Here is a 16,907-nt window from a genome sequence, read left to right as displayed (position 1 = left end):
AAGTTCTCCAAATGAAAACATGAAAAGATGTACACAACTGTTAAGGGTGTAAGGCAGTGATGTATTTGGGTTTTGTAACATTTCTGCCACTGTTTAACTTATTTAAAAGAAATCCTTCTGAGATCTCAGGCCCCACAGCGATAAATATAAATAGAACAGCAGATGGCATGCCATGGAGCCAGAAGCTACCTAGAAGTTCCAGGAAGAGCAAGTGACCGAGGAGGTGGTAGTGGTGGGGTTGCAGAACTATCTGGCTGACTCTTTTGCTTTATTTTTTTAGGTGAAGCTCATGTTTCAGCCATGCTAATAAAGTGCTAAAGACAAAAGAAAAATCCCCATTTTTGATTTTCAATCTCTTGCATAAATGGGCACTGACAAGTAATCTTAAAATAGCAACAACAAAATATGCAAAAATGGGAATCAACACATAATTATAAAGAAACACAAGCTCCAGCAAGTTAAGATAGCTGTTAGGTGGGATTGGAAAACAGTGTGTATACACACACATAACCTATAAATCTGCTGGTCTCTGGACCGTCAAAAAAAACTGTGTAGTATCTTTCATTATGAGCACCACTGCAAGTCTCTCTTACACAACAATTAATACTGCATTACAAGATGAATCAAAAAGAAATGTTAGAGAATGTGCAAGTAGGCAAATCCTTTTATTTAGAAGCTAAAACAATTTGAGAAAAAGTGCAAGTCAGGAACTCTTACAGAAATACCTGTAACAAAGCAAAAAATAATGTATGTGCACAGTCAGCATTTCTTTCTCCTGTGATTTTTTTTTTTAGAATGGCCAGCTGCATCCAAACCAAAGTGTATACAGGTTTTCCTGGTAACCAGTGCTTCCAAACAAGACCACTCAAGACAGAAGTCAGCAGCCCCCATTTCACTGCCCCCACTAGACGCCCTTGATAAGGCAATAGGTTTAAGGTAAACAATAGTATGCAACACCCCCATCTCTTCCCCCACAGAGTACAACTCCATTAAATTAACCCTCTGGCCACCCACACTATTTCCCACACACAAGCATTTTTGTTAATGAAACCTGAGAGCCCAAACGCTTCACAAATGAGGGGGAGGGAATTACTGCGTTGATCATAAAAGCAAGTATGCGATGGCTGTGTGGGTGTGCGGGTTTATAACTGCTGTGTGCAAACTATATTCTGGCCGTTATTAATGTCAATAGTTTCTTTGGTATTTTTGTTGGCAATGTCTGGCACACGTACTGGCAGCAAGAAATGCAAGCAAATTGGCAGGACCGGAAGCAGTGGCACACCTTTTAGAAGAACTAATTCTGTTTCATGCTAAAAAGTGTTAGGCATAGAAAACATTCATTTTGTGCTTGAAACCCCGGCATTCTGTTCCATGCCATGTGATCTGTTCCATTTTCTGGTGTGGTGGACAGTGAAAAGTATTTGGATCTGCACCTCCACGCATTGAAATTTGAAACATCCTTGTAGGTGGTGGATATAATAGCTAATAAAACTGCTGCACAGAACCCTTTAATGGTTCATCCACCTAGGAAAGCAATGCCACTCTGCTTTAGTTCGCATCGAGGATAGTGGGTTATTGTTTCTACTGAGGTGTGCACTGAAGTTGCACAGTTTAGAACATAGTTGCCTTTAAGAATCATACAAAATTCTGACCTAAAATTCATTTCAGAATTATTGAGGAAAGTGCAAAGTCCATGGAAACAGTATAAAAAAGGATTTTTTTTTTAAAATACTCCTAGAAAAAAGTTATGTTGTCAGGCTTTTATTTAATGTCATTTTTGCACAACAAGGGACTGTGATGGACTGGTGCCCTGTGCAGGGTTTGTTCCTGCCTCACGCCTTATGCTAGCTGGGATAGATTCCAGCAGACCCCCTACAACCCTGTTTAGGACTAAGCGGGTTAGAAAATGACTGACTGACTGCAACAATTCATTTTGTATGTTTTTCAATGTTATTACTAAAATGGGTGGGCATAAACTCAGCAGGTATAACATGGTGCTGACCTTCAGCCAGGCAAATGCACCCAACAGGACTTGCTCCCGACTTTCTCTTCTTAATCTACTTATATCCCTCTTTAATGGCCACTTTTACAATGGTCTCCAATCTGAGTAAGTTTTTCTCCACCTTTCACTGTATAGAATTCAAGGCTAACAAGTATTTATCTTCAACATTAATGAACTTTTCTTTTAATAAAAGGGACTAAGGACAAGGTAAGCACCAATATCATTACCAAAAGAACTTGGAATACTCACTCTGAGTTAGGAAACCCTGAGAAGATACCGACTAAACATGAAAACGCTAAAAGAAAGAGCAAAGCTCACACACCAGGCCTAAAGATAGTAAAGGAAAATAATGCTGCACATTCTACCTCTCAATGCAATCCCAAGCCAGACACACCTGTACCATCTGCTTTTATGCAACAGATGTAACACTTGAATATTTACTGTGTATGTACTGTACACAAGGCACATACAAACCAACGTGAATGGGGACTCCCCCACTTCACTGACAAACAGACCTGGTTTTGTTTGGTGTAACAGATAAGATGAGGAAATGGGAATGTCCCATCACAGGTCTTGGCACTGGCTGGCTGCAGAAGAAACGTAGCACTTTTAGTCTTTATTGGTCAAAAAGGAACTTCACTAAATTATTGAATATTTATTAGACCAAAAATATTGATGGTATGCATTTTTAAAAATGACTTTAAATATTCACTGGAAAAAGAAAAATATATATGCCAACTGTATATAAATATCATAAGTATAGTCAAATAATCTGAAATGTATGCAGCTGTTGTGTGTACATTTCATCTATATACACCAGGAGGAATACCTGGGCCCCAAACCTTCCAGGCACAACTTCCCAAAACATTTCCAAATTGAAATTACGGTTTATTTTACAGACTTTTTCTTCCCTTCCCAATCAGGACTATAAAATGCAATATAATTTCTTTCCCATTCTTTTTTTGTTTCCTCTTTTGTCATTCCTTTACATTTCATTCCTCCTCAGGTTTTGTTCTCTGACTCCAACCAACCCTTATGAGAGTCCTGGGAACACTTCTGGAAGTGCAAACACCCAATGAGGACCACAATCTGGATAGGAAGACTTATTCAGAGCCGTGCCCCCTGGCAGCAACCATGGCATCCAGCAGGGTTATGCATTGGGACTACAATACCCAGATTGCCCTACTGGAATACACAAGGGTGCTCCAGCTACAGGATGTTGCCAGCTGACAGCTTGGGGGAGCATGTAGTTCTGATAGATATTCTCCCCCTGGCCATCCATTTTATAAAAGTCTCAAGTAGACATGAAACCCACTGAACTGGTTGGGAAGCTAGTTGCACCCGGCCACTTATTACAATATATAAAATTGAATTTCTGTCTGTCTGTTAGGCCATTACACCTATTTCTACAAATCCTTTACGTTATGTCTGGTATAGTCAAACTTAAAACATAAGCCAGTAGATTTTCTACGTATAAATATCTAAAAAAAATAAAAACTGAGACAATCTCACTAAAAGTTGCCATTATCAACTTATATAATACTAAATAATTAGTGTTATGAATCCACTATATGATAGCAACATGTCAATACTGTGTTTTATTGAAATTATTCTGAATGAATGGGACTTTACTTAGAAAGTACCTAGCTTCTGCTATATCTTATCATTATTACTACAGACACATGCATATGTATATTGTGCATATTATGTATATATACATACAATATACATAACATATAAATATATATAGTACAGTCTCCTTCAAAAATATTGGAACAGCAAGGCTAGTTAATTTGTTTTTTCTGTGTATTGAAGACATCTGTGTGTGAGATCAGAACATGGATATTAGAAGAGAGATCAGAGTTTCAGCTTTTACTCCATAGTACAGTATTTACATGTAGATATGTTAAGCAACAAAATATAACAGAATTTGTATCAAACCACCCATTTTTTCAAGTGAGCAAAAGTATTGGGACATGATAAGTGGCAGGTGTTTCTTGTTACCCAGGAGTGTCATATAACATTGATTAATAAGTAGCCCTGGATATCTACTCTTTGTTTAAGATTTGGCTTTCACCAATGAAGACTGCAGTTGTAGTTAAGAAGGATAGACCAACAAGAAGACCTGAACACTGTCTACAGGAAAAAAAACATGCCATTCTGAAGCTGAGAAAAGGGGAAAATCCATCAGAAGTATTTCATAGCCAGTACCACAATTTGTACCATGAAAAAGAAGTAAACTACCAGTGTACTGCACAACAGGCATCAAACCGGTCATCCAAGGAAAACAACAACAACTGATGACAGAAAAACAGTGAGCACAGTAAAGAAAAATCCCAAACACAAGTCTGTAACTTCATGAACAAACCCCAAAGAGCAGGGGTGGAAATATCACAGTCCACTGTGCGAAGGAGAACAACAATATAGAGGCCATACTCCAAGATCCAAACCACTAATCTGCAGTAAAAATTGTAAAGTGAGATTGGAATTTACAAAAAAATACAGAGATGAGCCACAACAGTTCTGGAATAAAGTTTAATCGACTAATGAGACAAAGATTAAATAAAGTGATGGAAAGGCCAAAGTATGGAGAAAGAAGGGATCTGCTCATGATCCTAAACATACAAGCCCATCTGTGAAACATGGTGGAAGTTGTGTCTTGGTTTGGGCTTGCATAGCTGCTTCTTGAACAGGCACAGTCATTTTTATTGATGATGTAACTCGTGATGGCAGTAGCAGAATGAACTCAGAAGTCTACAGAAACATATCTGCCAATCTACGGAGAAATGCATCCAAACTAATCGGGTAGAACTTTATTTTACAACAAGATAGTGATCCAAAACACATTTCCAACTGAACAAAGGACTTCATTAGGAGGAAAAAATGTTTTTGGACTGGTCAAGTCAATCACCAGATATTAACCCAATTGAACATGCACTTCACGTCCTGACGAGAAGACTGAATTAAGAAATCCCACAAAACAGACAACAACTAAAAGATGTTGTAATAAAAGCCTGCAAAGGCATAACCAATGAAGAAAATAGAAGTCTAGTGGAGTCTATGGGTAGTAGGCCTGATGCAATTATTGGGAGCAAAGGATATGCAACCAAATATTAAGCATTTTTTTCTTTAATTTAGTTGAAACACTCTGATCCAATACATTTATTCACTTGAAAAACTCGGTGTATTGATACAAAATGTGCTATGTTTTATGTTGTTTAACATATCTAAATGTAAATACCAGGGAATAAAAGCTTAGACACTGATCTCTCTTCTCATATTCGTCTTTTGATTTCACACACAAATGTCTTAAGTGCACAGCAAAAACAAAGTGAACATGGGCCAAACTTTTACATTTCACCGAAAAACCAGAAAGGTCCAAAATTAACACTAACCACAACACCTCCCAAACTACATAAATGTACTTATTACTATTATTTTTTACGTAAAACATTCAATAAAAACTGAAACTCTATACCTGTATGCTGACTGTGCAAATCACAACACAGAAACCAGACATTCTGCCTAGAGGATCAAAATATTTTTTTTCTTTAGTTCAATTCTGGATACATTTATAAATAATATATTATAAATGGGATATTTTTCATTTTACTATGATAGACTAGTACTCAACCAGAGTTGGTTCCTATCTTGCACCCAGTGCCAACGGGAGAAACAGTTTAATACTGTATATTTTTGTATTTTGAAAACTGTACTGTATTTCATTTCCGCATGAATGGATTTCTCCCATCAAGTCTACATCAAGTGGGGTAAATATAGTTTAACTGGCACATGATCATGTGTCTTGAGCGCTAAGAGGCACAAAATCAGGCTACTGCTCCCACCAGAAGTGCACTTAATGCAGCTTTTAAAGCTTCAGGTACTGATAACTGTCTTCAAAGCAGCATTATCATCTATTATGTGGAATTCCTGGGATGAACTCATCTATACTCACTATTTTTCTTTATCTTGTCCTGCTCAAAAATAAATGATTTAACAAACTACTTAACAAACTACTACTATATCCTTTTCATGTTCACTGAAAATAATTACTTACAGCCAAAAATGTGTAAAATCAACATATATTCCAATAAATGGAAATAAATTTACCAACTACCCATTTATTAACTGAACCCAGTCAGTCAAAATCAGGGTTCTAGGGTCCAGAGCTTGTGCTGGAAGCAAAGATTCAACCCTGAAAGCGACACTAAAAAATTCAGTCAATCCATATACAATATAAAGGAAAAACTTGAGATGAATTCCTTTTAGAAAATAAGGTATTATCAGTAACAGATGTGTTTTTTTGGAATTTGCATTTTACTTTACATGCCAAACATAGTGTGGTGGATGGCCGGCTTCATATTCCGGCCCTCACACCCAGGCCGCCAGGAGGAGCTCTCCCGACAGCATGGACGTGTCCCGAGTTCCAGCAGGGCATCATGGACTCTGTAGTTTTTATACCCAGCCCTGCTAGATACATTGGGGACCACAAGGGGTCGCTGTAGGGAGGCTCATGGACTCATATATGCCCTACAACCCGGAAGTACGTCATAATCCCGTGACAGAAAGAAACGACGTGCTTCCGGGGTGATGATAAGGACTATTTACCCTGACCCGGAAGGAATAAGGAATTGTGGACTGTTGGGCAGGAATACCTCCGGGTCAGGGAGTATAAAGGACTGTGGGAGCTCCCAGACGGTGAGCTGAGCTGGGTGGTAGGAGGGCAACGCGTCTGGGAGTTGGAGGATTGGTTATTGTTGTATTTTATTAGGTTTATGAGTAGTGTGGAGTGGAGGGTGCTTAGTGCACATTATTATGATAAAACAAATAATTTTAGCACTTTTACCTGGTGTCTGGTGTGGTACCTGAGGGTTCAAGGGAGCGATAGTGCCCCCTACTGTCACAATAGATATTGTCAAGCACACAAGGGCTCAGAGAGCCAATGCAGGGGTTTTCTTCCATCTGGGATTTGGGATGGATCACTTCCTGGAGAGAAGGAGGAACCACTGCTCAAATGAGAGGCCAAGGAGACCCTGCAGGGTTGGTATGGACTACTGCCTGGATCACAGGCCAAGCAGGCTGCCAGTAGCTGGACCAGACATGCTCAGGAACTAAAAGATAAATGTAAAGGCTGCTGAATTAACATAAGACGCCAGATGCAGCAGATGTATCAGGAGGCTGTGGCTGCCCTCTGGCCCCAATCAGAGGTGTTTGGACCTTAAAAGAGATAAAAGTACAAGAATGGCCCAGATTCATTTCATAGTTAATTTCACATGACGCTGCAGCTGCTTCTGGGGTCTCTTTTAAAAGAACCTCTGTTTGCCCAGTCGGGTGATCTTGGTGGTGCATGGATCAGGATGGATTGGGGGATGAGGAGATTAATGATAAAGACAAAGGAAGAGTTAATTGGTGAGATAGGATCAGGAGGATCTCAGGGTACAAATCTGAGTTAAACTAGAGGGGGCTAGCTTTCAGTTATTTTAATATTTTTTTTCCTTTCTGTTTACCCACTGGGTAGTGTAATCCTGCCTGAGGTCTATAAATCATTTTTTTGTTTAAACTTTACCTGGTATCCAGGCATTTTGTTGAGTTTGGCGTGGCTCAAGAGCACACCTTACAGTTTACAATATATACCTTTTCCTTCCTTATTCCCCTCCAGCCATATGCATGCCATGCAAACTTCATTAAGATCATTATCCAGTTCCAATAATCCCATGTATGGGAAGCCCTCTGCATTAATGTTTTCAAAGGCTACGTCATTTTCATCCTAGACCCTATCCCAGACAGCAGGAGACACTCACAAATCACAAAACACAATATGCTGTGGAGCAGCAATGATAGTTAGTGCCTGTGTCACCATCCTGCAAACATAAAACAGTCTTCAGCAAATAACAGACCCAAGATAACAACCAAAGTTGAGTGCCCATTGTTCTGAGTAGCTGAGTTGTGTACAGTGTAAAAATACAAACATTTTAAAACATTTGTAGAGATTTTAAAGTGAAATGTATCGTGTACAGGACATTGTTTGACATCTGTGTATCCTTTGTTGGAAAGGAGCTCCTCTAAAGAAAACAAATATGAAAAAATTAGTAAATATAGTATATATTGTAAAATATGTGGCAGTTCTGACAGTGAAATCTCTTCTCATTATTAACTAGGGCCAATTATTAAAGATAGCTGTGTGAGTTATGGTTAAAAATTATATTTATGTATGACACCACCAAAAACATAGTGACTTAAAAAGTGGGAAAAACATAAGGGGCTCAGAAACAGCATTGAAGAAATATATTTTTACTAAATTTATATTTAACACTGCTGATTTTAAAATTATTTGATAATACTTTGTTTTTATAAACATTTTTGGACCACATTATTCACCCTACTCAACCTTCAAGTCTCATCCTCTGCTGTTACCAACCATACAAATGCCTGCCCACTCAATCCTTATAGCACAATTGAAAAACAGAGCAAATGCCTGGAATGAAAATATTAAGTTGGAAAATATGAGGAATGATGATCTCCAGAAGAAGATGTTTAAGGTTTAAGGTTTCTTTATTTAGTCATGTTTACACAAGAAAACATGAAATTTACCTTCTCCGTTGCATCTAATAACAGACAGAATGAGATAAAACAGACAAATAGAAACAAGAAAGGTTAAGGTAAAGCAGTTAGATGATACATATTTACACCAAAAAAAAAAAAAAGGTTACAGGATATATATCAAAACCTTAATCATTACCTACACTATTTCTTATTGAAAAGTCATATGGCACTAGGAAGAAAGGAGTTTGTGCAGTGATTTGTGTGGGTTTTCAAAACGACTATCCTTCCTGATTTACTGAACTTTAGTTCTACATGTAATGGATGACTGTCATCAGTTGAGATGATTTTCCAGTTTCTTTAACATTGCCCTCTGCCATACACTAGTCAAATCATCTACATCAGCCCCAATAACTTTTAACTGCATACTTCATAATCTGCTGGAGCTTTTTTGAGTTTTGGTTTGTCAGACTATTAAACCAGGCAATGAAACTGAAATGGATCACAGACTGGATCATACTGCGATAGAAGGACAACATGAGGTCCTTGTCTACTTTAAATAGTTTGAGTTTATGGAGTAGAAGTAAGCACTGGTTGCATTTAGAGAATAGTTTTTTTGTATTTGTATTCCAATTAAGATTGTTATCTATTTAAGTTCCTAAGTATTTATATTCAGTCACTATTTCTACCTCCTCTCCCAGAACTACAATAGGTACATACAGATTTCTGGCTCTTAAAATCTTAAAATCAAATATCATTTCTTTGGTCTTTTTTTCCATTCAGAGTAGGTTAGGAGAAAAGACAAAAATAGTGTGTATCTTGTCCATCCATCCATTATCCAACCCGCTATATCCCAACTACAGGGTCATGGGGGTCTGCTGGAGCCAATCCCAGCCAGCACAGTGCACAAGGCAGGAAACAAACCCCGGGCAGGGCGCCAGCCCACCACAGGTGTGTATCTTGTGCAGAAGCTTAAAAAAACAACACAGTCACACATCCAAATGTAAAAGCTTCAATTAGGTTTCTCTGATTTCATTAGTTTACCTCTTGATACTACCATACCGCTGCTTTGCTATCTTGATCTGTAGTTGTACAAATTCAATATGTTGTTTTTGCATAATAACTGTTATATAAATTTCAATTATATTCACCATGCATATTACTACTTAAGGACTGTGTAAAGACTGGTGCAGTAAATATTATGAAAATACCTACTGCACTATTTGCAGCTATGTCTGATTTCCAGTTGGAAGGCCTTATATGGTTGGTTTAAATTTCCTTTCAGTGTTTCTATGAATTTCCTCTGTGTTAGATCAACTGGTAACTCTGACTTGCTGACTTTCTTCTACGCATGTCCATGTTTTTCGGGCATTATGCATCTTATGGGTGGATTCTGTCCTTTATTCACTGCTGCTAGGACATATTTTTAGTTGGGTTCGGAAAAGGAAAAGTGACTGATGTTAGTTAGTAGTAATTATACCGAGGACTACAGTTTTACTCCAAACTAAACTCTCAGTAGCTAGCTGTATTATGTGTGTCACAAAATTTCCATTATCTCTTAATTTTCACACCTCCAAAATTAAATTCATTTCCAAAATTCCAAAGGCAGGAGCTTAAATTTGATTAAAAAAAATCAAAAGCGAGAGGTGAAGAAATTATAACCACTTTACAATGTCACCAATTATATGTGAGGAAGTGAAAAAATGCTTGGCCACTCAGATTTGAGATTTTTAATTGACTAACATCAAGGTTAACTAAGAAGCCACCTTAGAAAATCTGTAGTTAAAAAAAATGAAAACAGGAATTCAATAAATTGGACAAATGCAAAAGATCATTTGTATCTGAAGCAAATCAAAATAATCCATGCATCCACTGTTCTACAAATGTGCTCATTATTTTGTGCATTTCCTCTGAACACCCCAGTTCCCCTTAAGAGTCCAATGAGCAAACTTAATCAATTACAGGGTGTTTTACAGTCCTAGGTCCTTTGGTGACTCTATTTCCCCCTTTTATACTTTTAACTGTGTAGACTTTAATAAAATGTCTGAAATCCCATACACTTACCAGTCTGTGATCAGGTACTTTAGCTCTTCCTCCCCACTTCCCTTCTATATCTATAACCTCGGGCAATTAGACAGAGTAAGGAAACAGGCAGGAGTTAAGTTACACATTTAATTATCTATTATTGATAAAAATGCCCAAAAATATTAAGGAAGCAGAATACTATGTGAATATTGACCAACCATACCCTTACAACCTAAGTAGCAGTGCATGCTGCATCCATAAGCAGCTCTCAGATTATCCTCAGTCTAGTTTGCTTTGTTACCACGTGGCCATTGACTGGAGTACTAAAACAGGCCACATGGCTGTCTCAGTATGGCTGCAGTTACAGTCTTCATCATAGTCTTCTCTTAATGGCCAGATGGTGAAAGAGTGAGGTAAAAGACAAGATGAACAACTTTGTACCATACATACCATAAAACACAAACCAACTGGGTGTTGTAGTACAGAATGTCAAGACCAATCATAAACAGCCATACTTTAGACGATTATAATTTATTTATCTGTCCCTTCCTGGGCCAGTTACCAAGGAAAGCGCTCAGGTACAACTCCACACCTCTAAGTGCTTTGTTTATTGCCTTCAGGAGGTAAATGGTTTATAGGCTCTAAGTCAAAACTCACTCACCCTTGCCAAGCCTCCCACCCTACATGTCACATCCCGAGCCAGTGCTAAGACTAGGGGGGTTAGTAAGGTAAACATCAAAGCACTGCTGTTCTCATCAATGAAGTAAAGCATGCCTCCTGAGCACACTGAAATTACATTTGCTTTGACTAACTTACAAATAAAGACATACAAAATATTTATCAACTTATATTCTAGAAATCAGTCCATCACACAGGGTCACAAAGAGAAACAGGCTATATCAGCAGCCTTAAGCAGAAATTAGGAACCAGCCCCAAAAAGGCCGGCAGTCCATCAGAGGAAAACTTCATGCAGACATGATGGGGACATACAGTAAATAGTCAGGGTGATGTAGTGGTAAAAGCTTTGGACTACAAACCCTGAGGTTGAGGGTTCAAATCCCGCTAATAACACTGTGTGACCATGAGCAAGTCATTTCACCTGCCTAGGCTCCAATTGGGGAAAATAAAAGAAATGTAACCAACTGTATCTCAAATACTGTAAGTTGCGCTGGAGAAAAAAACTCAATAAAAGTACATTTTAGGCTACAAATAAGCACCACCATACATGCAAGTAGAAATTAAAGAAAAATATTTAGAAAAATAAAAACTACAAAACTAAGTTAGACTTTCACTAACCAAAAAATGTGTAATAAAATCTTTTTATTATAGCAAGCATCATTATAAGAAAAGTTTGCCCTTTTCCATCCAGTAGCTGTTTTATACATTCAGAGTGGCCCAGCCTATTTTGTGCTCTTCAGCTTCAACAAAGCTGTTAGAAAATGGCCCATATAATAGTAAGAACAACAACCACACTTTTCATTTTTAGTTAATGCAGCCTCAGTGCAGAATCAGGCTGCAGACAGTCACTTACTCTATTTATTTTTTCTGCTGATTACAGTTCTGCACTGCTCTTTGAAATCTTACAAAGTTGCCAGGTCACTTTGCAGGTACAGTAAAGCGAAGGCCATATGAGAGGCTGGCTGCTTAGTTTATCAGTCAGGATTAACTGGTACATGTACGACAACAAAGACAGCTCTCTGAGGTATGGCCCTGTCCAGAGCACAGTGTGTGGGAAGGCCGCCTCTCTGCTTCCCACGCGGTTTTCCAGGTGTGCATCTGAGCGAGTTTCTTTATTCACCGCAGTAATTGGCTCAGACCACAGACACATGCGAGGACCTCTGCAGATGTAGCCCATATGTGAGATCTAAGATATACTCCTCTGTCTTTCTCTCCCCATAACCTGTAGTAATATCTGAGCTACCACCTACTCCTCAAAATAAACAGCCTGCTTTTCCATGGGCTATGTCTGCAAAGGCACAAAAAGATAAAAATAGCCACACAGTTTGCGAATGTGTCATAATGCAAACCACAAACTGTACCTTTTAAACTAAACTTAGCATATAACTCATACAAAGAGTGTGCATAAAAAAGCAATGCTAACAATAGAATAAATTACGCAGCATGTATTTATTTTACTTTTAGGATCATGTTGCTCATCCTTTCTGCCTTTTAAATTTCAGGGTCATCAGCAGTATCAGATTCATGGCAGTAGCCAAGCCAGGATGTGATACCAGTTCATTACCGGCTACACTTGGCTACATTTAGACAGTTTAGAGGAGTCAACCAACTGGAATTTTACTCCATCCAAAAATGAAATTATTTTTTAATATGTTACTTACTTCATTTAGTCTGTACTGGTTGTAGAGAAAAAATTTTAATCTCATATTTTCAAATTTTTGAATTGAACATTGAAGATTCCAAGTCAGCAGGACCTGCAGTGGCTGATTCTGGAACAATGATGTGAAAAACATCCATGGGGAAAAAAGAAAAATCCTATGTAACCTGTGCTTCATAATCCACCTGTGTTTTATTAATTTGTATGGTTAAAATGTGTGCATTTTTTGCTAAGATATTATCAACAGTTACTTCCTAAAAACACATCATTAAAGATCAAAAGGAAAGACGTCTTTCACATAATATTGCATGTTTCAAAGACCAATGCATTTTTAACATCCCACCGGAGTTCAAATTCATGTTATAGGTCGTCGTTGTTCATTTTTTATTACAGGTATTTTGTATGTATTAATTTTACTTATGTTTATTATCGATTGATTGAGTTTATGTTCTATGTATGTTTTGAGTGGTCCCCCAAGATACGGGACCACCTGGCATTCATCACCTGAACTGCCCTCCACCTATAAATCCAGTCCCACAGTTCTTGGCAGTTTGTTTTGAATTATTTGATTTTTCACTTTACTGCTCAGTTTTTTTAACATTCTTTGAATTTCTATATTGGGACTTTGCTTGGATCGTCTTTTGTTTTAAAGGCAACTGCTTTTTGTCTTTTGTGGTCCTGCGAACTTCACTCTTGTGAAATCTGTGAATTTTTTTTTTTGGTGATGAATAAATCTTTTATTTATGAAGACTTTGTGTTTGTCTTCATTACTAGCAGTGACTTCACTGTGATATCCCCTTCAAGTGAGCAATTTTGGAAGTGTTTTTTGGGACTTGTATGCTTTGAGCCTCCTACTTCATAACATCAATGAGGGGGAGAGGCAGATTTTTCTTTTTTCCATGGACATTTTTAACATCATTTGCAGTTGTCCAGAATTGGTCACCGTAGTGTCCCACTGAATTGGAATAAGGTAATAGAATAATTGAAAAAAAATTTTAAAAAAAGATTCAAGATACACATCTAACATGCCCACTTCCTTTATGAACTCTGTCCTGTTATGACAGGTAGTGTTCTGCACAATAATGCCAGTACAACAAGTGCATGCTTAAACTTTTATTGGTGGGTTCTACTATATTAAAATATTAGTTTTTCTGGTTTGGCAGTCTATGACTCAGCTCAAACCAAGTATAAAAATGCTTCTTGAGAAAAAACCTGAAAAATGATTGTCTGCCATTACATATACAGGTGGAAACAACATTAGTGTCTTAACTGTTAATTTTCAGACAATACCAATACCAAACCCAGTACTTTACAATGTTGATCTCTCAGTTCGCCATTTATTATCAATGTACTGTTACATAGATTCCTTTAGGGTGAACCAGTTTTTTTAAAAGGTTTTATCACAATAAATGCAATCTTCCTTTGAAAAACAAAAAACATCCTATTTTGTATTTGTCTTTTCTAGCTGTTTTTTTTAAATAACTGATATTTTATTTGGCCATCTGTAGGATATTCTCCACTGAAGATAATTTTATTTTTATTTTTTAATATGCAGTCTCCTTAGTGACATTTTTAACAACATTTCTCATAATAATCGATTCTCTGCAGGACAAAGGTCAGCATACATGCAGCCATGGACGAACTACGATACACTTGTTCATTTATCTGTCTTTCTTTAGAGCAGCACCCACCTCTCCAACCATCTCTCTCATTTGGCAAGTCTGAAATGAGAAAGATTACTACTGTACTACTATGCTGCAATGCGATTAGATGGGGAGAAGAAAAATGTAAAATTGCAAAAGTGAACCCCACACAAAATGCTGAAACAGTGACTGGGCAGCTGAGACAAAAGAATACTATTTATATTATTTATATATGATGACACTATATATATGCTATTGTTCTGGTTTCCAGTGTACTGCTCCTTTAAGAGGCAAACACATTCACTTGTGCAGAAATTCAGGCCATTTCTTAGGATGCAGTGCAGTATGACATTTGTTAAGTTTAAACTAATGTTTAAAATAAAACTTAAAAAAAAAAAAAACTATAATAAAAACATTATTCTTCTGCTTTATCCAGCTTTGACCTCAAACCTAGAAAAACTCTAGAAGCATGACTTCCAGAGGAGCATTGACTTGATGGTTAGTCCTCAACTGTCCAGGAAACTTTGTTGAAATGGCAGCCTGGTCCATGTGAGTTTGTCTCCACCGTCCCTAAGAAATGAATGTTAGATTAGCTACAGACTGCAAATAGGCCCAGGGCAAGCACATGGGTATGATTGTGCCCTACAATGGAATGATATGCTATTCAAGCTTGGTGTATACCTTGTTCCTCATGACACTATTTTCACATTAAGTATGTTAAGAATAAAGATGGATGGATGGATGCATGGATGGCATTATTACCCTCTCCAACACAGACATTTGCCCTATCCATAACTTCTTTGTCTCCCAGATACACATACCACAGTACAGTTCCCTGGGAATGTCTTTCAGAATTCTTGATGGGTCCTTAATCCATTCCATGGTACTTTCACATTTTTTCCCATCAGGCAATTTAAATTAACCAGGAATTTTACAGTGTATGCCACTGGGAGGTGTGCAGTCACTGGCAAATAACATGAACTCCACACAGATTGAGATCAGGCCAACATTCTAGCCCTGGTTTCTGGAGCTGTGAGGCAGCAGTGTTATCCAAAATGCCACTGAGCCACTGATTAGAAAGATAAATAAGAAGCCACCCTGTTGATGAAGGCTGCATGGAGATGCAGGAGTTTGAATCATCACTTTTGAATTGAGGAGATGGCAGTGAAGTATCAATGACTTAGGACATCCCCAAAACCAGACACAGGCACCAGTTTTTTTTTTTTTTTAATTTACAGGAAGTATTGAAACATATAAAAACATTTATTTACAAAAGTGTATACTTGAACTGTGCATACAAAGGTCAAGTGACAAGAGGTCTTAAAAAACAAATGATTCCCAACTCTTATAGACAAATGCATCTGACTCAGAATGCAGACCCCTGGCAGCGTGCCAGGTTTTTAGAGCTCAGAAATGTGTACTCTGTCAGCTGACTACCATTGACTTCCTGTCATCTGTAACATTTGACTCAAAACCCAGGAGTACTAGATAATTTACATAATCCAATATCAGCCAATCACCGTCAATCACCAAAACTAAGGTGATAGTAAGCAAATAAGTAGCTGCAGGTGCAAATATTAAAAGAGATGGTCCCTCCTCAATTGCTGTACAGGGACGCAGGTTCAAAGAGAGCTATACATGAGCATATTTGTAAAAATAGGCTGCTACCACATACGCAAACACAGATGCTTTTGGAAATGAGAGCATTGGCCTCCTGTGCAATATGCAAATCCAGTGCTGGCTTCAAGAGTTGACAACTAATACAGAGTGAGGACAGCAATACCGGGTCACTCCAAGTGTCTTTATTACTCATAGCTGACATTTCTGCTTTGTACAAGCACTACAGTTTTGACCTTTGTTAACAAAATTAATAGTCTTAAAAATTAACAAGACTTTCAAACATCCAGGAGTTCTCGAACAGCATGACGGGATCTGTTTTCAATAATGCCAAATTGTTCGTTTTGATGGTCACATGAATCAGACCTGTAGGCATTTCAGCCATTTTGTACTCTACTTAAAATAAATATGTCCTCAATAGATATGCAGACTTCCTTCAGAATTAAGCTCATTCTGAACCTAAAATGTTCAAAAAGGGGAAAAAAATAACAAAATCCAATCCGTTTTCATTGCTTAAAGTATCTTTCATAGTGACAATCACTAAATGCTTTACTATTTAAATAACAACAGTGACACTGCAAAAAACCTTTCATTTACTAAGCTCTTTCACAAAGAGAACTGTCAAATAACAAATTAAGCAAGCTTACATTTATAAAGTGGCCACATGCAGAAAGCTATTGTGTTATACAGCACCACGAGCTTCACAATGGCACACTAGTTACAGCTACCGCTTCACTGCCAGCCT

The 16,907-nt window shown here is 37.7% G+C and overlaps 1 protein-coding gene across 2 annotated transcripts in view; it reads right to left on the bottom strand.

Moving 5' to 3' along the window:
- bcl2b (BCL2 apoptosis regulator b) overlaps window positions 1-16,907 on the bottom strand; it is a 229,059-nt gene that overhangs the window by 193,093 nt on the left and 19,059 nt on the right. The window lies entirely within an intron of this gene.

Source organism: Polypterus senegalus, chromosome 5, assembly GCF_016835505.1.
Source record: "Polypterus senegalus isolate Bchr_013 chromosome 5, ASM1683550v1, whole genome shotgun sequence".
Taxonomy (NCBI): Eukaryota; Metazoa; Chordata; class Cladistia; order Polypteriformes; family Polypteridae; genus Polypterus; species Polypterus senegalus.
This window is presented reverse-complemented; position numbering and strand designations above follow the sequence as displayed.